The sequence below is a fragment of the Aythya marila genome (assembly GCF_965140915.1).
Source record: "Aythya marila genome assembly, chromosome: W".
In the NCBI taxonomy this organism is placed as follows: Eukaryota; Metazoa; Chordata; class Aves; order Anseriformes; family Anatidae; genus Aythya; species Aythya marila.
Window position 1 is genome coordinate 4,853,692 of NC_139081.1, and position 24,483 is coordinate 4,878,174.

The following is a 24,483-nucleotide window of genomic DNA, read 5'->3' on the forward strand; positions in this document are numbered from 1 at the left end:
GGCTCTGTGTTCAAGGTGCTGTCGATCAGTCAGAGCTACATGGGAGGCATACCTTTATGTAGCCAAGAATTCTACAATTAAGATAGTTGAAATATCTGATGGATGAATACCTGCATTTGTGAGATGTGAACCAAGAAGCAAAAGCTATTAATTTGGCAGACCCTGTGAAAAAACATTTTTTTATAATTCTGGCTCTTGCTCTAGTTATCAGCAGTACATTAGGAATAGTGTTTAGCAGTCAGTACAAGCGAAGATATTTTGCCATGAGGCACTACAAAGTTGAAGTTATTAACACATTTATAGCCTTAGAAAAAAATATCAATGATTGTCAAATAGGAAAGGGCAAAAATGGTAGTTGGGACTGGGAGGGGAATTGTTTTCCATCTGCTAAAACAGTAGAGGAAATGCAAAAATTAAACCAGCAAAAGCAATCACTTGACAGTGTCCTTTTAAGTTTAAGCTCCTATATTAGGAAGCTGCCACTGGGGAGTTAGTCCAGCCACAAATTGTTTGTCTGGAGTGTTTCCGGTTAATACGATTCAGCTACACATTGGGCTGTGTTTTACATGAGGCTTTGTGGAGTGACAAGACTCCTGCTAAGGCTGCTACCCGTACCTTCACTTTGTGTTCTTCCTGACTGGCTCGTACACATGCGCTGGCCATGTTTGTGTAGTCGTTGCTTTTGTGCACCTTGCATGCGGTGAACCTGTAACAATCACATCCTTTCCACTTGTAGCCTCTCCAGTCTCACTGTTAAGTACCATCTTGAACATATATTTATATATGTATGTGAGGTCTTAATCTAATAAATTATCTGGGGGTTTTGTTTAATCTTCCAGACTTTCATTTATTTGAATTATCTTCTGGTTTCTTTTGTCTGATGCAGATGTAGCAATTGCCACTGACAATGTGTTCCACTTTCCACGCCATCATATCACGTGTATTCTAAATCTCCAGCTTGCTAAAATAGATGAGGAAGTAGTTTTAAGCCCTCTCTTTCTCTCCAGGACATGGGTTTTGCTATGAAAAGGAGCAAGACCTCTTTTGGAGTTTGATGTTTGGGAAACAGGTCTCAGAATACAAAAAAGAGGAGAGGTGGGAAGCCAGCCCGCCTGGCTGTTATATCTGTTATATCGTTAGGACAGAAAGGTGGGATTTAAAAGTAAGAAAGAAATGATGGAGGTAAAGACAAAAAAGGACAAGGATGCAAAGGAGAGAACTGAACAAAAGGATAAGAGAAGGTATAATTTAAGTGGAGCTGATCCAGTTCTGAAGGTAGAGATGAGTTGTTAAAATATTGTAAGTCAATTAGGGAGAAATGTCTTCAAGCACTGGTTCCCAGCTGAAGCTTATGACCCCCTACTCCTTTTCCAGACCATGTTCCTGCATTTGGGGAGCTACTGTCCAAAGGATACCTGGTAAATCAAGCAAAGGAGGAAATGACCTAACTTTATCTGCTCCCCTTTAGGGAGCTAGGCAGGGAGGCCAGAGCACAGGGAGGGTAGCAGGGTGAAACCCAGATGTAACCAAAGCATGGACTGAATTTAATTGCTGTCAGGAAGTGTGGTGTGGGCTTAGATCACAGAAGAATGTGGGACTGGATATAGCAAGAATTTGAATAAGGGAGAAACAAGAAAAACAATATTTGTAGTGATCTGCTGAGCTGTGGAGGTTTGGTGCTAAGGAAAGAGAGGAAGTCTGCTCTGACTGGGTGTCTCTCCTCTGGAAAAATGCCTTTCCTAATTCATAGCTGCTTCCTGCATCACTTGAAGTCTTAACTGCTCACGATGACAATAAATGTTTTCCTCTAATGTGGTGCCATGTAGCCATGAGAGAACAGGCTACTTTGAGAATCTTTGGCATGACTGTAGCAGAGCTTTCACCATGGTGCTTGTGGAGGATGTTTGGAGCAGAAATCACTCAAAACAAAACAAAACAAAACAAACAAACAAAAAACAGCAACAAAAACAAACAAAACAAAACAAACTAAAAAACAGAACAAAAAAAAAAAACAACACACAAACCAAACCAACCAACCAACCAACCAAACAAACAAAAAACAAGAAATGCAACTTGTTCTAGTTACTGTTGGTTCTTGACAACTCCCACAGTGGTTCACAGGGAATGCTAGTGTGTCCCAGCTGCAGCAAGAGGACGGGGACTTGGGAGAACAGGGTTTGATTTCCAGCTTTGGGAAAACCACTTTGCTTCCTTCTACAGCGCTTTGGGATCAGCTGGTGAAGATGATCAGGAATCATACTTACTACCACATCTCTGAAGGGCTGTGACTTGCACCCATGGCATGAGGTACTGGGCATATCCACCAGCAATTTGTCTGTGAACAAAGCTGTTGTTCCTATCAGCCAGTTGTTCTCATCCAACAGAAGCTGAGACTCAGACTTTATATATTTTGAAGCTTGAGGGGCCATTACAGGCCTTGGGAAGCTAAACTGGAGAAACTCAGATGTCACTGACAGATGAGGCCCTGACATACATGAGGTAAGAGATACCCATATGGTCCCAGTAGCGAAACCAATCCACAGGCTGCAACAACAGATGTCAATTCCTGGTTTCCTTGCTTCAGGAATCATTCTGAATATGTAAAATAAATAAATAAATAAATAAATAAAGCATTCGTAGCATTCAGTAAACAGCCTTAGAGCATTAAGTTCATTCTTTCTGATCTCATGTCTACAGACAGAAGGAATGTAAAAAATCAGGAAAAGTTGTCTTTCCTGATTGTTTATTGGCAACTACCCCAAAGCATTGAAGCAAGGATGCAGTTGGAGCCCTTCTCTGAACACAGAGTGGTAAGTGTCACAAGCATCAAGGGCAACGTGGGAGCTCCTCTCCTCTAGAGCTGGTAAGGAAGGAAATGGTGAGGTGGATTCGCAGGCACGAGAGCTTGTTCTTTCCCAAGCTAGAGTTGTCTTTGAGGTATTTGCATTGAAATTTTAAAAGCACCTTCTCAAAATCTTCCATTGTTTAATTATCTGCTATGAAACTGCCTTATTTTGAGGATAAATTTGTCTAATTTTAATTTCCAGCTGCTGGACTTAGTTGTGCTTAATGAAACAAGATGGCACAGTTCCCCTGTTACTGGACAGTAAGTACCCGTATGCAGTTGTAAGCTCCCTGTTCAGCCTTCTCTTTGATAAGCTGAGGTCCTTTAAGTCTGGTGCCACAATGTTTGTTTTCCAGCCCCTGGATGATTTTTAAGGGGTGTCCGTTTTTGAACTTTCTTCAACATCTATGCATCTTGAAGGGTTTGCACTAGAGCAGAATGACAAATTCCAGTTACCATTGCTGTGAATGGTGATGAAATGGCCCCATTCTGCACAGTATTTCCCCTTTTGACACTTCAGGAGCCTTCTCTGGAGGTGTTGGGCTGGGTACCTGGTCTCATTGCACTTGAGTGTCATCACATTGCATGTGATGACACAAGATAATCTGCTCCATGAGCTTCCCTGGCACTGAGGTCAAACTGACAGGCCTATAGTTCCCCGGGTCTACCCTCCGGCCCTTCTTATAGATGGACATCACGTTTGCTAGCCGCCAGTCGACTGGAACCTCCCACGATAGCCAGGACTGCTGATAAATGATGGAAAGCAGCTTGGCCAGCTCCTCCGCCAGTTCTCTCAGTACCCTCGGGTGGATCCCATCTGGCCCCATCAACTTGTGTATATCCAAGTGCCATAGAAGGTTGCCAACCAGTTCTTCGTGGATAGTGAGGGCCACATTCTGCCCTTCCACCAGCTCAGGGTACTGGGTATCCAGAGAAGAATTTGCTGTGTTTTCAAGGGAAAGTTATTTATTGAGAGACATTTTAACTCAAGTGTCAGGAGCCTTAAATCATTATAATAAATTCATTCTATTTAGGGCTTCTTACATTGTAATAAATTTGTTTTAAACATGAATGAGGAGATCCATTATTTATTTAATATACTGTTATGTATGTCCTTTCAAAATGACATAGCTCACTATATGAAGTGGGAGAATAATAGTGAGAGATTTACAATACTTAAGAATAACACAGCCTGGGAATGTGACATGTTAACCAATGGTGGGCAGGGGGCTGGCAAGATGGGACCCCACCACTCCCGGTGGCATGAGACAGAGTTAACAGCATGAAAACAGGTCAGGACAGGAGGGTGAAGGTGAGAGCTCAGTGGGAAGCATTCCTGCAGGATGGGAATCACAGCCAAGCCTTACAGTCACCTCCGTTTTACTGTGAAAAGTGCAGTTGAAACACCCAAAAGGTGATGCAGAGTGCTTGCTTCGAGTCACACTCCCCTTCATGGCTTCAGGCACCCACTTAAGCCTCTCCACAGAGACCTTGTCCCACAGTGGTGCATGTGGATCACATCCCTCAGTGGCCACAAAAACCTCTGAAATGAAGCGAGGAGGCTACGAGCCTCCATTTGTAATAAATGGCTCAGTCTTCAAAAGAGGACTATAATCAAAGTTTACAATTTATTAAAGGAATAGAGGTAAGCAAACAGTGCTGGGTGCGCTGGGAGTCTCTGCTCCACCAAGACACGCACCAGTTATATCAAGCAGCTGATTTTTATGCTCCTAGGCTAATACATATTCATTACTACTTCTAAAAAAAACAGGGTCATTATAATTAATTTCCAGAATCCAAACCCTCCTACTGGAGCATGCGCATCAGTCTCCGGTGGTCCCTCTGGGGGTCTCTCGTGCTGAAGGCTCATAGTCTTCCTCCCTCTTGTCCTTCTCCTTTGTCCAACTTGGCTGTATGTCAGAGACTTGTGCAGCATCCCCTGCAAGCTTTGTCTTTTAGTCGTTCTTCAGCTTTCCCCTTCTCCTTAATCTCCTGGCCAGACAGCAGAGACTTGCATAGTGTCCCATGCAATAGTCACAATAGTTAGCAGTTATTCTGAACCCCCCCCAGATATCAGAGACTTCAAGGAAAAGCCTACAAATACATTTCCCTTCAAGCTCTCTATTGACACGAATTGCTGGACCATTCCTTTGCAAGATACAAGAACTATATACATTAACTACTCTGTTTTCCTTAGACTTGTGGTTATACAAGGGTATGTAAGACAGAAGGTCACATTCATCATACCATGCGGCCCTAGCATTGTTCCATACTGACACGAATCAGATGAACACATTTCACAGTCCCCCATCTCCTTTTTCATGGTATTGATTCGTGTTTTCCTTTCCAATTGAGTCAATACTTGCTGAATTGATACCAATTTTGGATCTTTGTTTGTTTTTATTATCATCAGGGAGTGGGTTTTCACTTTCCCTGGTTCTGGGTCAACAGGTACCGCAGATATTTGCATTCCTTGTATAACCGAGTGTATTAGTCTGGTAATGCAAGGTCTTAAACATGGAATTATTAACAATCCTCCCCATATCCCCAATACAACCATCCTTATTTTAGCAAACCAATCACTACCCATAAAGCCCCCTCCCATAATCCTCTTAGATCGATTCCATTCCAAGTCTGAACTGGGACATGTGCAGTTTTCTTCATTTCTTTTACAAGTTCATTTACAGCTTTTCCTTCTGTTGTGGTTTAACCCATCTGGCAGCTAAACACCACATGGCTGTTCACTCTCCTCCCCCCCTCCCTCTCTGGGATGGGAGAGAAAAATGGGAAAGTGAAGCCTATGAGTTGAAATAAAGACAAAAATAATAACAATAATAATGACAATAATTATGATAATAGTACTACTAATAATAATGTGTATGAAACAAGTGATGCACAATACAATTGCTCACCACCTGCTGATCGATGCCCAGCTTAACCCCGAGCAGTCCGGCCCTCCTCCCAGCTCTTCCACCCCCAGTCTGCCTGCTGGCAGGACAGAGTGAGAAGCTGAAACGTCCTTGGCTTGGTGTAAACACTGCTCTGCAACAATTAAAACATCAGCATGTTATCAGCACTCTTCTCATCCGAAGCCAAAACATAGCATTCTACCAGCTACCAGGAAGAAACACCTTCATCATCAATCTCTAAACAGCAATTACTAAGGTTAAATTTTCCACAGACTTCTTCTTGTGCTAGTAAATAATCCAAAGCTAAGCAGTTTTGATACAAAGCAGTTCTCATCTTGGTATTTTGCTTTGCAATTAATCCAAGTGCATCTCCAGTTTCACTTACAGCTATTTCTATTGCAACTTGTAACCTAATTATTCTATTAAGTATATATATTGGGGTCCTATAGCCCCAGGATCCATCTTCTGCCCATGTAGCTGGATCATAATAGGCAAATGCCTTCAATCAAGGGGTTGGGCCCGCTTTCAGAGTCGATTTGGGCTTGTGTTACCGTTCAGCCTGTCAGGGTGATCCAGCTCCTGGAAAACGAATCACAATTTTATATAGGTTTAAAAAAAGAGGTTCTTATGTTATTTTCTCGGGACAATCTGGACAACCTGATCTTAGTGTGGGAGAAGTCCAGTCGAGGCCCTCTCACTCAGCAGTCAATACCCATAGGGGTTGCCTCCCTTGGTAGACCATACACACCGCAGTGGAGGGTCCTGCCCCGGTCTTGCCTTCTCCCTTTCCTCCCTTCAGGCTTGTCCCCTTTATTTGGCATCCTTAATTCATGCAGAGCCTCGTTGCCAGACTATTAGTTCTTCCTTAGCTTGAGTTTCAGTTTCCCAGGAGTGGACTCAACCCTCCAAGTTTCAGTAGTTACTGGTCCTGGATGCGTGGGTCCAACCCCTTTCTGCGGTTCTCACAGCTGTTTCAGTAGTAAGTAAAACAAGGTACAGTCCCTCCCATCGGGGCTTCAATGATTCTTCCCTCCAGGTTTTTATTAAGACCTTGTGTCCTGGTTGTATCTTATGAATAGCAAATCCTAAAGGTGGTGTTTGAGCCATCATTCCAATTTCTCTTAGCTCTTGTAATCTCCTTCCAGTAGTAATTATATATTTCTGGATGCTGCGATCCTCAACTACATTGTTCCTTAGAGTCATCCCTTGAGAATAAGGCATACCATATAACATTTCATATGGCAATAATTCAGTCTCACTGTGTGGTTTAGTTCTTATGTTTAAAAGTGCCAATGGTAAGCATTTCATTCAGGGCATTTGTGTCTCGATCATTAATTTAGCCAATTGTTTTTTTCTTGTTTGATTCAGTCTTTCTACTTTCCCTGAGCTTTGTGGGTGCCACGGAGTATGGTACTCCCTGAATATCTGATGATTGCCATAATAATTTTATTATTTTAGAAGTAAAGTGTTTGCCCTGGTCAGAATCAATGTGCTGGATTATCCCATATCTAGGTATCAGGTGTTCTAATAGAATTTTTACCACCATTTCTGCTGTAGCTTGTGCTGCGGGATAAGTTTCTACCCATTGTGTTAAATGATCTACTATTACCAATAGATATTTTATCCTCTCTACCTTGGGCAATTCAGTGAAATCAACTTGTACTTTCTCAAAAGGCCTATAAGATGTTATTTCTCCCTCCCGTGGCTGCTTGTCGAAACACTTTCTTATCTATCTTCTGACAAGTTAAGCAACCTTGTGTAATTTGCTTTGCTATTTCAAAAAACCCAATGCAACCAAATTGTGTAAGTAAATGATCACTTAACACCTTTGTACCCCAATGTGTTTGTGAATACAAACATCCCAGTATTTGCTTCGCATAATCTTTTGGCAATATCTCTCGCCTGTCTGGTAATGTCCATTTTCCTTGTTCTAACTTAGCCTCTGTTTTCTCCAGTTTCGTTTGTTTTGTTTTGTTTTCCATTGCATTTCAAAGTTGGTCCAAAAATTCCACAGGGGTTTCTTTTGGACTTTGTTGAAACAGATTCTCAATTCCCAATTTAACCAGATTTTGGTATTTACCATTCATTATTTCCAGGGTGCCTATAGTCTCAGTGTGGGGTCGGTCAGGGGAATGCAATTATCAACAGTTCCCTGAGCGGTCCCATTGGCAATCTGAGCTCACTCATAAACTCAGGTTGTTTTAAGGGTTAACTGCTTTTCTGTTTCCATGACAACTCTCTGGGACCCATCATGGTCCCTCTGCCCCAAAGGGCTCACACCCATGATTTTGAGATCACAGCCTCCTGTTGAGGCAGAACTATTAACATTCTTACATCCTCTTTCCCTGCTCATTCAACTTCAAACAGCTCTGTTAAATACTACATGCCACACCTTTTCCACAAAAATTTGCATTTCAACAGGACCGAATTTCAAGCCTAATGCCACTTAGTTTCTCATGCACTTTGTGACTAAGCTCATACAAAACAAGGAATCACTCCTGTGTATCCGTCAATAGGGGGGTTTAAAAAGGTATTGATGCCTAAATAAACTCGATCTCCCCCGTCTTACCAAATTCCCAGGGCTCAAGCCCAAACTACCAAAGAAATGACTATCTCCATTCTACCGATTTGATAATAGTCAGTCCACTCCCCCCCAGTACTTGGGAAACTGACCAAACACCATAGCAAGTACACCAACACTTCTCAACTGTTAGTTACTTAGATAATGCTCCCGCCTTTTTTCTTGTCATACTCAAAGCATTTAAGAGCAAAAATAGGATCACAAGATACACCGCCAGGCCCATATGTTGGGCACCACCAATCAACACTTGGATAAAACAGCACTTCTTTTAGGTCTGTCATGCAATACGTTCGTTCGTCCCCGGCCGCTCCCCTCGTGGAGAATAGGGAACCATGGATCGGAACTCCGCTCTTGCTTCACAGCGATGCTGCGTCTCACTCACGAAGCACAATCATGCAATCACACAGAGAGGCCTCTAGCACATCTCATTCATACCACAGGAATATAATTTAGAATGATAACTGTCGTGGTTTAACCCGGCTGGCAGCTAAACACCACGCAGCCGTTCGCTCACCCTCCCCCCTCCCTCTCTGGGACGGGGGAGAGAGATGGAAAGTGAAGCCCGTGAGTTGAGATAAAGACAGTTTAATAAGACAGGACAGGAAAATAATAATAACAAAATAATAATAACAATAATAACAATAATGTTACAATGGTGATAATAGGAAAGTAATAATAATATGTACAAACAAGTGATGCACAATGCAATTGCTCACCACCCGCTGATCGATGCCCAGCTTAACCCCGAGCAGTCCGGCCCCCTCCCCCCGGCTAGCCACCCCTATATATTGTTTAGCATGACGTCAGATGGTATGGAATACCCCTTTGGCTAGTTTGGGTCACCTGTCCTGGGTCTGTCCCCTCCCAGCTCTTACTGCACCCCCAGCCTGCCTGTTGGCAGGACAGAGCAAAAGGCTGAGATGTCCTTGGCTTGGTATAAGCACTGCTCTGCAACAATTAAAACATCGGGGTGTTATCAGCACTCTTCTCATCCTAAGCCAAAACACAGCATTCCACCAGCTACTAGGAAGAAAATTAATTCTGTTCTAACTGAAACCAGGACAATAACCAACCAAACAAGTATTGTCTCTGACTGTGTTCTTCGTGGAGTGACTTCTTCCACTTTGTTTCAAACCCTTACACTTACACAAATACTTTCAACACAAAATACCTGGACATTTAAGAATAAGACACACAATTATTAACACTCCAGTTAATATCCCTCCAGCAGCTGAAAACGTACCGTTTGTCCGCAGCTTCAGGAGGTCTTTGTCTGCTCCTGCGGTGAGTGGCTGAGAGTGGAGTCCCCTCCGAGCAAAACACTCAGGGTGCACCTAAGGGCGTCCGCTCCGCAGCCAATCCTGCAGCCAACCAGTGTCTCCTGCCTGGCTCGCCACAATAATGACTCACAGAAAGCTGACTCCACAATCAGCAAGATTGCAAAGTAGGTATGTTTACTCAGTGCTGGGTGGCATGGGGGTGTGTGGGGGGGTAGTCCCACCTGTTATAAATGAGGTCGCAACTCAATCTGAATTTTGTAATATTTATAAAACAAATATTTCTAAAAGGTATAAAAGGCAAGTAAAGAGCGCTGGGTGTGTGGGGAGTCTACGCTCCACCAACACGCACACACAAACATCAAACATTCTAAATATACAGAACATTGCTTTACATACTAAACGCAAGTATGCCTACACGTACGTACAATCAAGAAAGGTAACAAACAATCCTTTGAGTTCCATAACTTACTAAAATCGAGTACACCTATACATATTCACGATCAGAAAAGGTAACAAACAATCCTCCAAGTTCCATGACTCAACAGTCTCCATTTTCCACTCCTTTTCTTGATTACATACAAGTCTCCATTTTCCATTCCTTTTGAACAATATGTCTCGCTTTAAGTTGTCAAGCAACTCGGTCTTCAGGCCTTATGTATCCCGTTCTTCCCGGACTGAAGAAAAGCATATCCATCTCCTTTTCAAGGCCAATAGGCCTGGGTCAAAAGGCACGTTCAGGTCAGCAGGGGGCGTAACAGCAAAAGCCTTCGATGGCTGTAGCAGCAGAGGGGCCGATGGCGTAGCAGTTGGATCAGTAAAGGAGCCCGCAGCTCCCTCACTATCTGGCAAACCACATGCTTCTGACTGTGGTCCCACATGGCTCTTTAAGGCCTCAGAGATTGCTCGCCAGGTGCCGAGCAATCCCACTGCAACCTTGTCGTTTTTAGTTGCAGAGTCCCACACCTTGACCTCAGTTTGGTCCCATATTTCAATGTTCATAATCTGTCCGATTGTTAATAAGGAGAATAAGCTGTAAGGCTACCAGGACAGTCTTTGTTCCTAAGGACGTATGATTCCTCATAATGCGCAACTGCTTACCAGCGAGAGGCAGTTGTGTCCACAGGTCCGCTTCTCTCAGCTTGAGCTTCTTTCCAGCTCTGGTGTGCCATTTCCAGCGACTTTCTGTATGAGCTTCTCTGAGCAGTTTGCTGAGTCTGGCCGAACCTATCTTCATGAGGCAATCAAAGTGCCTGTTCCTGTCCTGGTCTCCATTCTGACAGACTGTTCCTCTTCACTTCTTTTTTCCTGCTTCTTTATTGATGATGTAACTTCATCATTTTGCCTTTTTTTATCTTGAGGGCAGGCTCCCCTCTTATACCCTTCTCTCCACAGCAGTTCTTTTCAAAACAACTTTTCATTGGTCAAACAACTTTGAATGTAACAACAACAGCAAACACCCAGAAACTTCCATGCCTTAACGGCTGGAGAACAAGAGTACCAGCTGGGGAACAAGAAACCCGAGACTGCATGGAGTCTCCTGAATCACCCTTCTTTGTTCCCTCTAAACTCTTTTATATTCCTGATGGCCTGGTCGTTAAGAGTCTAATGTTATCTCAACCACGGGGCTTTCCAACCCCCATGGCCACATTCCCAAATCTCCCCCTTCTTTATTAATATCAACCATTTTCTTGACACGAATTACTACTCCATATATAACACACCAAAGTCGTGCACGCCTAACATGGCAACTTCCTTTGGTTATATCCAGTAAAGAGTTGCATATGCATGAAGTTTCCCAATACACCTATTCGTATGCATAACCTGTCCCTTTGTGAACAGTCCTCCTTATCTCTGATCCCTTGGTTAATGTCTGAACCATGAGGTTGTTTTCATCTGGTTCTCGGGGTCCGAGGGGCTCCTGTTATCTGGAGGTCTAACTGCAGCACAGGCACAGTACATCACAAATGTAGCACATATTCATTTTTAATCAATTGCTCTCTAATTTCTAATTCCATGTGTCAGCTGCAGCATACTTGCTCTCTTCCGGATCCACGGGTATTCTACTATTAACATTAATGTTCAAAGCCTGACAGACCCCGTCCTCCGTGGACCCAAATATCAATCAAAATACATGGGGTCTTAAGGGTTCTTTTGGTCATTCTATCATATAATACTGGACCATTTTTAATTTACTCTTTCATTTTCTGGAGCCCCTATCGTTCCAATTTCTAATCATTATTCCTAATGGACTTTCTGGTAATTTGCTCCCTTTCTTCTGGTCCCTGGTCTTCGATTTTGTCTGACCCATCTAGGAATTTTACTACAGCAATTCCCACAGCCCTTGGTTACCTTAGTAAGAGTGTCTTGCAGGGGGTTTAGGACCTATCACCCACCCACGAATCCTATAGGAATCGCTTCGGTCCTTCACCGGCCAAGTCCCTTGCGGGAGATTGGAACCGCGGTTAGAAGACCTCCACACTCGCTTTGGAACTGAGTTCTGTCTCAGCCACACTCTTACACATACAGGCAACCGAATCCCACCCAACCGAATGGTATACGCCTTAAACACTTACGACTCCGTCGTCTTCATTTGGATCTTCGCGCGCAGAATTACAGGCAAAATACAGTGCTGCAGCCGGCAAGGGAGCTCATAAAAAAAAATCAAATTCTTTGCTTACCTTTATTCAGGTTCAAGATGGCATTAGTCCTGACCTGACTCGAACAGGAGCCACCAAATGGTGGCGCGCCTCTCCTAGATCAAATCAGAATTCAGGAACCAAAACCATCCCAGACGAGCCCCCATTTGTAATAAATGGCTCAGTCTTCAAAATAGGACTATAATCAAAGTTTACAATTTATTAAAGGAATAGAGGTAAGCAAACAGCACTGGGTGCGCCGGGAGTCTCTGCAAATACATTTCCCTTCTAGCTCTCTATTGACACGAATTGCTAAAACATTCCTTTGTAAGACACAAGAACTTTATACATTAACCACTCTGTTTTTCTTAGACTTGTGGTTATACAAGGGTATTTAAGACAGAAGGTCACATTCATCATACTATGTGGCCCTAGCATTGTTCCATATTGACACAAATCAGATGAACACATTTCACAGTGTCAAGCTGAGGCAGGGGAAGTTTAGGCTGGACATCAGGAAGAGATTCTTCACCGAGAGGGTGGTTGCACACTGGAACATGCTTCCCAGGGACGTAATCACTGCACCAAGCCTGTCTGAATTTAAAAAATGATTGGACTGTGCACTTAGTCACATCGTCTAAACTTTTGGGCAGACCTGTGCGGTGCCAGGAGTTGGACTTGATCCTTATGGGTCCCTTCCAACTCGGGATATTCTATGATTCTATGATACAATTTCATACTCAGCAATAAAAGGTGAAAACAGGAAGAAGAGGGGAGGGGTGGGCTGTCATTGCAAAAATGTCTGTCCTCCCAAACACTTGCTACATGCGTTGAGGCCCTGCTTCAAGGACATGGTCAAGCATTGCTCATTTGTGGGAAGTAGAGAGTAATTTATTTCCTCTGCACTTCCACACACCCTTTGCTTGTTATTTATTTTTTCCCTTTTCCCCTTCCTTTTTTTTTCCTTTAGTTAAACTGTTTAATTAATAATATTTTTTTCCTTAATAATTATTTTTCCTTTAATTAAATTATCCTTATCTCAGCCCATGAGTTGTTTCTTTCCTTTTCTTCTTCCCCTCCTCTTCTGAGGAGGGGGAGTGTGAGAGATTGGTTGTGGTGGAGTTCAGCTGCCTAGAAAGGTAAAACCACCACAGCATGAGACGATAAAACATGCATCTGGCTTCACATCATGTCCTCCTGGCTTCACAAGGGTCCTTGTGGTGGATAGAGGAGGAGCTGGGCACAGAGACCGCCTTGGTGGCGTGAGCATCCCAAGTCTGGAAACAAATCTTTGGCAACATGGCTGTGGCTTTCTTGGAGAGCAGAGCCACTCCGCACCATGTAAACCTTGCGCCTGCACTTCAGCCCACTTCCTTTCTTCAGGAGCAGTATCTGATGTTTGCAGTGGTCTTGGAATCAGGGTTGAATGGGAGAAAGCATCGCAGTGCCCAGAACTAAAAAGGCCAGTTGGTTCCCTAGTATCTAATGAGAGCAATTACTCCCTGAGATGCTGAAAAGCCTTCCAGTTCTCCAGTGCACACAGCCTTGATGCAAGGAAGCCCCACCAGCAACTCTGCAGAGGAGGCAGACAGATGTGAGGTGAGGACTGTGCTTGCCATCTCAGGTCTCTCTGTGGTGCGTGCTTTGTTTGGAGTTTAGTGCTAGTGCTTCTGAGCCTCTGGCTGATCTGTAACCCCCAAGGCAGCTGCCTGTAGGATCACTGGAGCTTCATGCCCCAGCCATGCAGGTCCTGGCCCCAACCTAAAATCTGCCCTGCTCTACCACAGACCTAGCTCCATTTTGCTTCCGGACTACTGTAAGACCAGCAGCTGGCAGCTATTTGCTCAGTGAATGAGGAGTTTGGGTCATGCATCATGCTTGGTCCCAATGTGCTTGCCACAAAAGAAACTTTTTGTCTCAGTCCCTAGCGAACCTGCCCTCTCCCTTACCCCTAGCAGCACAGGGACTGAAGCAGGCAATTGTGTATGGGGGTAAGCAAAAATCTGCCCTTAGGCTGCCTGGGCAGAGAGCCAAGAGCATTTGCGTTGATTCAAAGATCGAAGCCGAAATTTCTTTCTTTAAGTGGTATATTCTTTATTGCAGCGCTGGATGCACGGGGGATCTCTCCACCTATCGTGCATGTTCAAAGTAACAAACTATCTCATATTTATACAGCAAAACAATGAATATTCTATTAACGCCTATACATATTCATTACCTAAACCCGCCTACTCTCGCTTCGTATGCTAATTAGCTTATCAGTCCTTGCGCTTGCGCAAAGCCTTCCAAGAATTGTGGGCCGGGGTCTTCGGGACGTGGGCAGTGGTCTTTGGGAGGAAGACTGTAGGTCTTCCTCGTGATGCACTTTTCACCTTTTGCTTAAAGAATGCCAGGTTGGCTGAATCAGTTGTTTTCCAAGCTGCAGAAATGCCGAGTTGGCTCAAGTTATCTCAAGTTTCAGCCTAACTGAGGGTCGGTAGATAACGGGATGTTTCAATTATCAAGATGCTTCAACATAACAGAAGGTCGACAGATAACAAGATGTCATCTATTTTGTTCTCATTAATTTTTAACCACAAGATTTATTCTATCCTAAAGTGAGTTTATACAATATCAGTGTTAACAGCTCTCTGGTGGATGGGGCTGTAATAAAATGCAGCCAGACAGCACTACTGGCTGCAGGTGAAATGTAGGCCATCCCAAACCTGTATCTCCAGCAGCCTGGGCATGGTGCTGGCAGCGGAGAGAGCAAGGCCGTGGGCTGCTGGCACTGCAAGGCTGGGCGGCTTAGAGAAGGCCCCGCCTGCTCGCAGGTGTGATGGCAGGGCTTCATCTGTCAGAGCAGAAAAATATCTGGCCAATAAATTTGCCAAACGTTCCTAATAAAGGGCCAGATGTGTTATCATGTAGAATGGTTTTATAGGGGATGGCCATAAAACGTGCACATTACCCTTTAAAATGCCAGGACAAGGATTGATTCCAGCAGGGCGGAGGGAGAGGAGGAGGGGGAAGGAGGCTAATTGGAAAAGGGGGATAAATCCAGGGGCTCATTTCTCTGCCGTGATTCCCCAGGGTGTCAGGGAGTAGTAACACAGTAGGAGTCATTGCTGGGCTTATATGCTGTGCCTGGACTTGGGCTTCTTCACTCCGTCCTCTTCACCCCATGCAATGCTGGGTGCCCTTTCTGGCATCTGCTTCTGCTGCTGGCTCAGGCCAGCCCTGTTCTTGCTCCTTGTCCTTGGCCCAGGGAAAGCTGTGGAGATACCTCCATCAGCATCTCCTTTGGTTTCTCCTTATCTGTGCCTCTCCTTCTCATCTCAGGGCTCCAATACTCATTGCTCTCCTCTTGCAGCTTCCAGATGTGTCCTGCCTGCCCCAGAGCCCAGCGGCTCCAATGCCAGCTCCTCTTTCCCTCTCCTCCCTTGTGACTCTGTCTGCCTGGTCCCTGGCTGTTGGCTGGCCCTGAAGTCCACCACTGCTAGGAGATAGGCTACAGACGTTTGGGCGGTAGTTTTGGGTCCCCTGCACTGTGGAAGAGCCCATCCTGAGATTGCAGGTTATTGTATGTGCTCTGGGCTCTGATTGAGTAAACAGGAGAGGGGGAGCAGAAAATATTTCTGGTAGCAGAAAATATTAATAAAAAACAACTTCTCCTTCTTAAAAAGTCACTGAGTTTGGCCTCTGGGTTGGAGGTGGGCAGGTACTGGTGGGACAGAAAGAGCCAGGAAAAGTCAGATTGTTGCTTGGCAAGGATTCATTCAAAAATGTTTGTTGGTGTCAGTGTGGATTTGTTGGTTTGTGCCAGGTCTCACTTGTCCTCCCACTCCATGCATGTGCTGCTGCCAAATTTCGAGTTTGAAGTGACCCTGGAAATCCCCAGTGAGGTTGGTGGTGGCACCTGTGGGAGGGAGAGGGGGTGCAGGCAGCATCCCTGGGCTTGCAGTTTGTCCCTTAGCACTATAAATGCTCTTCCCAGTTGGATGTTGCCCTTGGTGACCAAACCCAGAGATAGCTGTGACTCAAACGGAGCAGACACCAATTTGCTTCCACTGGGTGTGCAAAAAAATAACACTTCTCCCATCAGTTAGAGATGAGTCATGATACAGACCCATGTTAAACAACATGACTAATGGATGTGGCAAAACATGTGAATTTTGATGAGAGAATAGGTTTTGATATTAACTGTTTCTTCTAGAAAGCAGATAGAGCTTATGAAAAGTAGCCAGAGATGGATATCACCTGACTTTCTCATACGGTGTGCCACCTCATGTGAAAACAGGTTTATTCAACAGAGCAGCTTCAGGACTGACACAGCTTTGGAGTTCGCCAAACTGGGCGGTGTTCAAGTCCAGGATTTTCAGTTTTGTTACACAGTTGTGAAGTTTGGAGCAATGTCTAGGCTCCCAGCCTGAGACGCATCTCTGAAGTCTGGATTTGCTTCTTCACTGCCTTTTGGCTCAGGCCCATCTCTACTGTACCCACCGCAGTGAAATTTTCATTGAACACAATTTTAGGTCTGGAATTGTAATTAAATTTAAGGGCTGGTAAATTTTGCTGTGAACACTTTCCTGGCTCCTTTCCTAAGCATTTCATCTACTCATCTACTATGTAGTGTTTTGCAGATGCTATTGTATATTATATTGCCAACCACAAGTATGAAAAAATGTGTGAATTAGAAAAATACTAATACATTTGAGGTATCTTTTTTTAGTTTTGCTCTAATGGTCACACTTCAAAGTGTTTTTTTTTTTTTTTTCTTTTTTTTTTTTTTCCCCAGAGTTTGCTAGATATTGAAAAGTTATAAGATTATGGGGCAGGTGGGAATCTCATCCTACCGCTTGACTCCAAGAGCTGTGACCTTTCCATTTCCTCATCAAGCTTACGATCAAACTGTGAGCTTGACAATACTGCATGTAATTGCACTCTGAATTAAACCATTTCCTCCAACATCCAGCAATAAGGAAAATGAAATCTTCAGGCAGGATTTACTGACTTGCCTTGAAAGAACTTCATCCCATGCTGAACATTAAGCCACCTAGTAATATCTGGGTACTTGTCTACTTTGAGACCCATAGGAGAACTAAGTCAAATTCAGTTTTAAAGGGGATTAATTAAGCTGCATCAGGGCCCTGTTTCAACACTCAGAGTTTAGATAAGTTGAAGTAAGACCCCTTTAATTTACATTTTAGGGAATGAACTTAAAGAGATTTGAGACCTCTTTGACAACAAGGGTGTCAAGAAGCAGCTGATATGCTTTGACTAATCCATTTTACATTATACCTTAGTTAATTCAGACAGAATGACCCACCATAGACAAGCACTGAGATGTTGAGAATGGGTGTGATCGTACTGCAAATATCTGCTTTCCCAGCTGTTTTGCGAGGAGATAGAAGGTGTGTAAGAAACAAGATGATCTATAAAATGTGACATAAAAGGTAATCTGAAGATAATAGCTCCCAAATATCTGCTGTTCTGTACAAGTTTTGTCCAATATCACCTTTGTTGTGATCTCTGTTTTTTTGTTTAAAGTTTTCTGTTTACTTTTACCTTTATATTCCCTCCTTTCTTTTTTCTTCTGGAAACCAGACCCCTTTGAACTGGATATCTGACACAAATGACTCTCAGTGCCTTGAAAACAACCTGTAAAGTATTGTCCTGGTTTCATCTAGGATAGAGTTAATTTTCCTCCTAGTAGCTGGTAGGGTACTGTGTTTTGGATTAGGATGAGAAGAGTGTTGATAAAACACTGATGTTTTAATTGTTGCAGAGCAGTGCTTACACTAGGCCAAGGACTTTTCAGCTTCTCACTGTGTCCTGCCAATGGGCAGGCTAGGGGTTGTTATAAATGAAGATACAACTCAATCTGAATTTAGTAATATTTATAAAAGGCAAGTAAACAGCACTGGGTGTGCGGGGAGTCTACACTCTACCAACACACACACACGAACATTAAACTTTCTAAATATACAGAACATTGCTTTTACATAGTCATAAGAAACCCAAGTACGCCTATACATATGTACAATCAGAAAAGGTATCAATTGAAACATAAACATGGCAAAGTTTTCTGAATTCTGGCAAGTGTTTAACAAACAATCCTTTAAGTCTATTACTATTAATGTCCATAACTGGGGGAGCATAGTTGGAGTTGGTAAACCTGGTTGAAGTGCTCCCATATCTTACATGACTTCATTAATTTCTCTCATATCATATAACAGTCTCCATTTTCCATTCCCTTTCTTTATTACAAACACCAGAGAATTCCAGGGCTAGTCATGGGAACAATGTCTCGCTTTAAGTTGTTAAGCAACTCGGCCTTTGGGCGTTATGCATCATATTCTTCCCGTATCAAAAGGAAACATATCTGGTCTCCTTTTCTAGGCCAATAGGCCTGGGTCAAAAGGCGCGTCCAGGTCACCAGGGGGCGTAACAGCAAAAGCCTTCAGCAGCTGGGATCCCTTTCTAGAGAAAGACTCATTGATAGAGTAATTGGAAGAGAGGCACAAGTTATCAGCCTCTGGAGGCGAATCCTAACAGCAGTGAGAGAAAGGTATCCCCACAAAGAGGATATTGTCTACCAAGTAAACAAATGGACCACTATGGATAAGGGCCTCCAGCAGCTGCGGGAATTAGCTGTGCTGGAGATGCTTTATAGTGATTTAAACAACGCCCAGGCACCTAAAGACCCCGATGAAGTGCAATGCACAGCGTCCATGTGGCGGAAGTTTGTACGAGCTGCACCCCCAACACATGCCAGCACACTGGCAGTCATGGGTTGGGACGAGGGGATGGGGCCAACTGTGGATACCGTGTCCAACCAGCTTCATAAATATGAAGAAAATCTCTCTCCCCCAGTACGGGGCTGCATTTCAGCTGTGGAGAAACTGTCCCAACGGTTAGATGAACACATAGCTTCGTCCTCACCTAAACGGAAAAATCTTTCGGCCATCAAGCGCCAGCAGTCCCCGGCTCAAACAAGGGAGAATCCGGGACGCACACCGCGAGGTACCTTGTGGTTTTATTTACGTGACCACGGGGAAGATATGAGGAAGTGGGATGGTGAACCGACCTCGGCCCTAGCTGCTCGGGTACGTGAGCTACGGAAAGATACAACAGCAACAAAGAGGGCCCCTAGGAAGATTGCTGCCCCAGTTTCTGTTGAACAGTCCCCCAGAGGCAGTAGAAGGAATAGTATTACTCCTGACCCTGATGAAGAGATTTCTGCTTCACGTTTGGAAGAAATAATTGATAGATACTCCGACCAGGATTAGTGGGGCCCTGCCTCTGGCCAGGTAGAGGAGAGGGACAACCGGATTTACTGGACTGTGTGGATTCGATGGCCTGGCACACCGGAACCGCAAAAATATAAAGCTTTAGTGGACACAGGCGCACAGTGTACCCTAATGCCGTCAGGCCACCAAGGGGCAGAACCCATCTCTATCTCCGGAGTGACGGGGGGATCCCAAGAGCTAACCATATTGGAAGCTGAAGTGAGTCTAACTGGGAATGAGTGGCAAAAGCACCCCATCGTGACTGGCCCAGAGGCTCCGTGCATCCTTGGCATAGACTACCTCAGGAAAGGGTACTTCAAGGATCCAAAAGGGTACCGGTGGGCTTTTGGCATAGCTGCCTTGAGCACAGAGAAGATTAAGCAGCTGTCTACCCTGCCTGGTCTCTCACAAGACCCTTCTGCTGTAGGATTGCTGAGGATTGAAGAACAGCAAGTGCCAATTGCAACTACAACTGTGCACCGGCGGCAATATCGCACCAACCGAGACTCCCTGATTCCTATCCATGAGTTAGTTCACCATCTGGAGAGCCAAGGAGTGATCAGCAAGACTCATTCACCTTTTAACAGTCCTATATGGCCAGTGCGGAAGTCCAATGGCGAGTGGAGGCTAACAGTGGACTATCGGGGCCTGAATGAAGTCACACCACCACTAAGTGCAGCAGTGCCAGACATGCTGGAACTCCAGTACGAACTAGAGTCAAAGGCAGCCAAGTGGTATGCTACAATTGATATTGCTAATGCATTTTTCTCTATCCCTCTAGCAGCAGCATGCAGGCCACAATTCGCTTTCACTTGGAGGGGCATTCAGTATACTTGGAATCGACTGCCCCAGGGGTGGAAACATAGCCCTACCATCTGCCATGGACTGATCCAGACGACACTGGAACAGGGGAACGCTCCTGAACACCTGCAGTATATCGATGATATCATCGTATGGGGTAACACAGCAGAAGAAGTTTTTGGGAAAGGGAAGAAAATAATTCAAATTCTTCTGAAAGCTGGATTTGCCATTAAACAGAATAAAGTCAAGGGACCTGCACAGGAAATCCAGTTCTTGGGGGTAAAATGGCAGGATGGACGTCGCCACATTCCGACGGATGTGATCAACAAAATAACAGTTATGTCTCCGCCAACTAGCAAAAAGGAAACACAAGCTTTCCTAGGTCTTGTGGGATTTTGGAGAATGCATGTGCCAGGCTATAGTCAGCTTGTGAGTCCTCTATATCGAGTGACTCGAAAGAGGAACTCTTTCGAGTGGGGCCCCGAGCAACAACAGGCCTTTGAACAACTCAAACAAGAAATAGCTCGTGCAGTAGCCCTTGGGCCTGTCCGTACTGGACCAGCTGTGCAAAACATACTGTACACTGCAGCTGGGGAGCATGGGCTCACCTGGAGCCTCTGGCAGAAGACCCCAGGAGAAACTCGAGGCCGACCTTTGGGGTTCTGGAGCCGGGCCTATCGAGGATCAGAAGCCAATTACACCCCAACTGAAAAGGAAATATTAACAGCATATGAGGGGATTAGAGCAGCTTCAGAAGTTGTTGGTACAGAAGCACAACTTCTCTTGGCCCCACGGCTACCTGTGTTACATTGGATGTTCAAAGAGAAAATCCCCACTACACATCATGCAACCGATGCTACGTGGAGTAAATGGGTAGCGTTAATTACACAGCGGGCTCGAATGGGGAAACCCAATCGCCCGGGAATCCTGGAAGAGATTATGGACTGGCCAGAGGGCAGGGATTTCGGAGCACCGACAGAAGAAGTAACGCGTGCTGAAGAGGCACCACCATACAATGAGTTGCCAGAAGACAGAAAGCAATATGTGTTGTTCACTGATGGATCCTGCCGTGTGGTAGGGAGCCATCGGAAGTGGAAAGCTGCTGTGTGGAGTCCCACACGACAAGTTGTGGAGGCCATGGAAGGGGAAGGTGAGTCAAGTCAGTATGCAGAAGTGAAAGCTATACAACTGGCCCTAGAAATTGCTGAAAGAGAAAAGTGGCCGGTACTGTATCTCTACACTGACTCATGGATGGTGGCAAATGCGCTATGGGGGTGGCTGCGACAATGGAAACAGAACAACTGGCAGCGCAGAGGTAAACCTATCTGGGCTGCTACCCTGTGGCAAGATATTGCTGCCCGGGTAGAAAACCTGGCTGTAAAGGTACGTCATGTAGATGCCCATATGCCTAAGAATCGTGCTACCGAAGAACATCAGAACAACGAAGAAGTAGATCGAGCTTCAAAAATTGAAATAGCTCAGGTGGACCTGGACTGGGGACGTAAGGGTGAGCTGTTTGTAGCTCGATGGGCTCATGAAACATCAGGACATCTGGGGAGGGACGCCACATATAGATGGGCTCGTGATCGAGGGGTGGACCTGACCATTGAGGCCATCACACAGGTTACCCATCAGTGTGAGACCTGTGCTGCAATTAAACGAGCCATGAGGGTAAAGTCTCCCTGGAACAGGGGGAGATGGCTTGGATTTCGATATGGTGAGGCCTGGCAGATTGACTACATTGGACCACTTCCACAAACCTGCCAAGGCAAACGGTACATACTCACCATGGTAGAAGCAACTACTGGGTGGCTGGAAACATACCCTGTAAACCATGCCACGGCCCGAAACACTATCTTGGGCCTGGAAAGGCAAGTGCTGTGGCGACATGGTACACCGGAGAGAATAGAGTCCGACAATGGGAGTCACTTCCGAAACAATTTGATCACTTCCTGGGCCAAGAGACATGGCATTGAATGGGTGTATCACATCCCTTATCACCCACAAGCCTCTGGGAAGGTTGAGAGGTACAATGGACTGTTAAAAACTATGCTGCGAGCATTGGGTGCTGGGACATGGAAACATTGGGATATAAATCTACCAGAGGCCACTTGGCTAGTTAACAACAGGGGGTCTGAAAGCCGTCCTGGTCCTGCTGAAACAAAACCCCTACACACTGTGGGAGAAGCTAAAGTCCCTGTAGTGCGTGTGGGGAAGTGGATGGGGAAGGCGGTGTGGGTTGCCCCTGCCTCGGGAAAAGGCAAACCCACTCGTGGGATTGTCTTTGCCCAAGGACCAGGGTATACCTGGTGGGTAATGCAGAAAGATGGGGATATCAAGTGTGTGCCTCAAGGAGATTTAACACTGGGAGAAAATTAATCTGTCATCCAAGTTATGTGTTGTAGGAGGACACTGCAGAACCAATGACAGGTCAACTTTGCAAGGAACCGGGCAAGTGCAACACTGATGTGAGCTAAGCTGGTGCTGGTGTCAAGAAAACCAACTTCGCCTGCCCTGAGTGACCACTTTGACAGATGAAGGCGAAACCATCAACAGTTCTTATGAGCATTTTGGGAAAAGACCTATAGAATAAAGAGAAGTACAGACATAAAAATGCTTCAATGAACAGAAAACAATGGTGATGAGAACATCTATATACTAAACTGTACCTGATTGTGACACAAATGTTATGGAATAAGGGGTGGAAGTTGTGTTGGGTCTGTCTGAGCTGGAGTCACCTTTTCCCTACAGCAGCCTACACAGTGCTGTACTCTGCACTCGTAGCTGGAACAGCACTGATATCACTCCAGTGTTGTGTCTATTGCTGCATAGTGCTGGCACAGCATCAGGACTCCTTCCAAGCCCCCAAGAGCCAGCAGGCTGGGGGTGGGCAAGTGATGGGGAGGGGACATTGCTGGGGCAGCTGACCTAAACCAACCAAAGGGATATTCCATAACACCTGATGTCACACTCAGCAATAAAAGGGGGGGCTCTCGTGGGGGAGGGGGCTGTTCCTCCTGAACAACCACTACGCGTTTGGGGCCCTGCTTCCCAGGACGTGGCCGAACACCGCTCGCTGATGGGAAGTAGAGAATAATTTTTCCTCTCTCTGTGCTTCCGCGCGGACTGATTGCTTCTTTTGTCTCTGTTTTTTTTCCTCCCATTCCCTTTCCCTTTAATTAAACCTTTCTTATCTCAAACCTCGAGTTCTCTGTGTTGTATTTTCTCCCCCTTCCTCTTTGAGGAGAGGGGGAGTGAGAGAGCGGTTGTGGTGGAGCTCGGCTGCCCACCTGAGTAAAACCACCACAGTCCTTTTTGGCGTCCAACGTGGGGCTCGAGGGTTGAGATAATAATAGCATTGATTGAAGTATTTACAACTAACATATTGGTAGTCATAATGCTCGGTTTTCTGGTAATACTTTTCTGTGTGGATATGTTGTATATAGCCCACTCTCTGTTTTCTTTTTTCCTTTACATCCGATCGGAGAAAGTGTTGAAGTCTGTGCTTGTTTTTTTTATCATGTTGTGCTGTAACATACTGGCCTTCAGTTTTGTTTGGTATTCAGACCCGGCATTGTTATCCTCCTGGTCTCCTGGAGATTATCTTATTGAAAATATTAGGAATTACAGTGCCTTCTACTTTTCTCCCTGTGGGCTAATTACAGCAGCCTTTCAGTATCTTGGATACCCCTGGTCAGATATTATCCTCCTATCACTAGGTCTAGTGTTTGTCATCTTCCCCAAAGTAAAGCAATTTATTAAGAATATTATTCAAGGACCTGTCCCCAGACAAAGTTGTGGGTGGCAAGGTGTGTGGGGGGATTTGGGCAGGTACCTATCACGGTTTTCTCCTCCAATGGTTCTAAATTTCACCCCTGAACAAGTACAAAATCCAAGAAAACTGGTGGAATGTTTGAAAGACGTATGCCCTGACCCTGGCAATACTAGAGAACTCCACCAGCTGGCTGCACTCTGCTGGGGTCTGGCTTACGCCTATCAGATGTCAATTAACATTGCCCAGCACCCTCAAGGGGATAGGGAGGTTCCTGAATTTGATAATGAGACAGCACACACTGTGACCACCCTAGAGGACCGACCATCTATGGTATCAGTCGCCCCTGTAGTGAAGACGAAACAGTGGAAACGGAGATCAGGTCGTT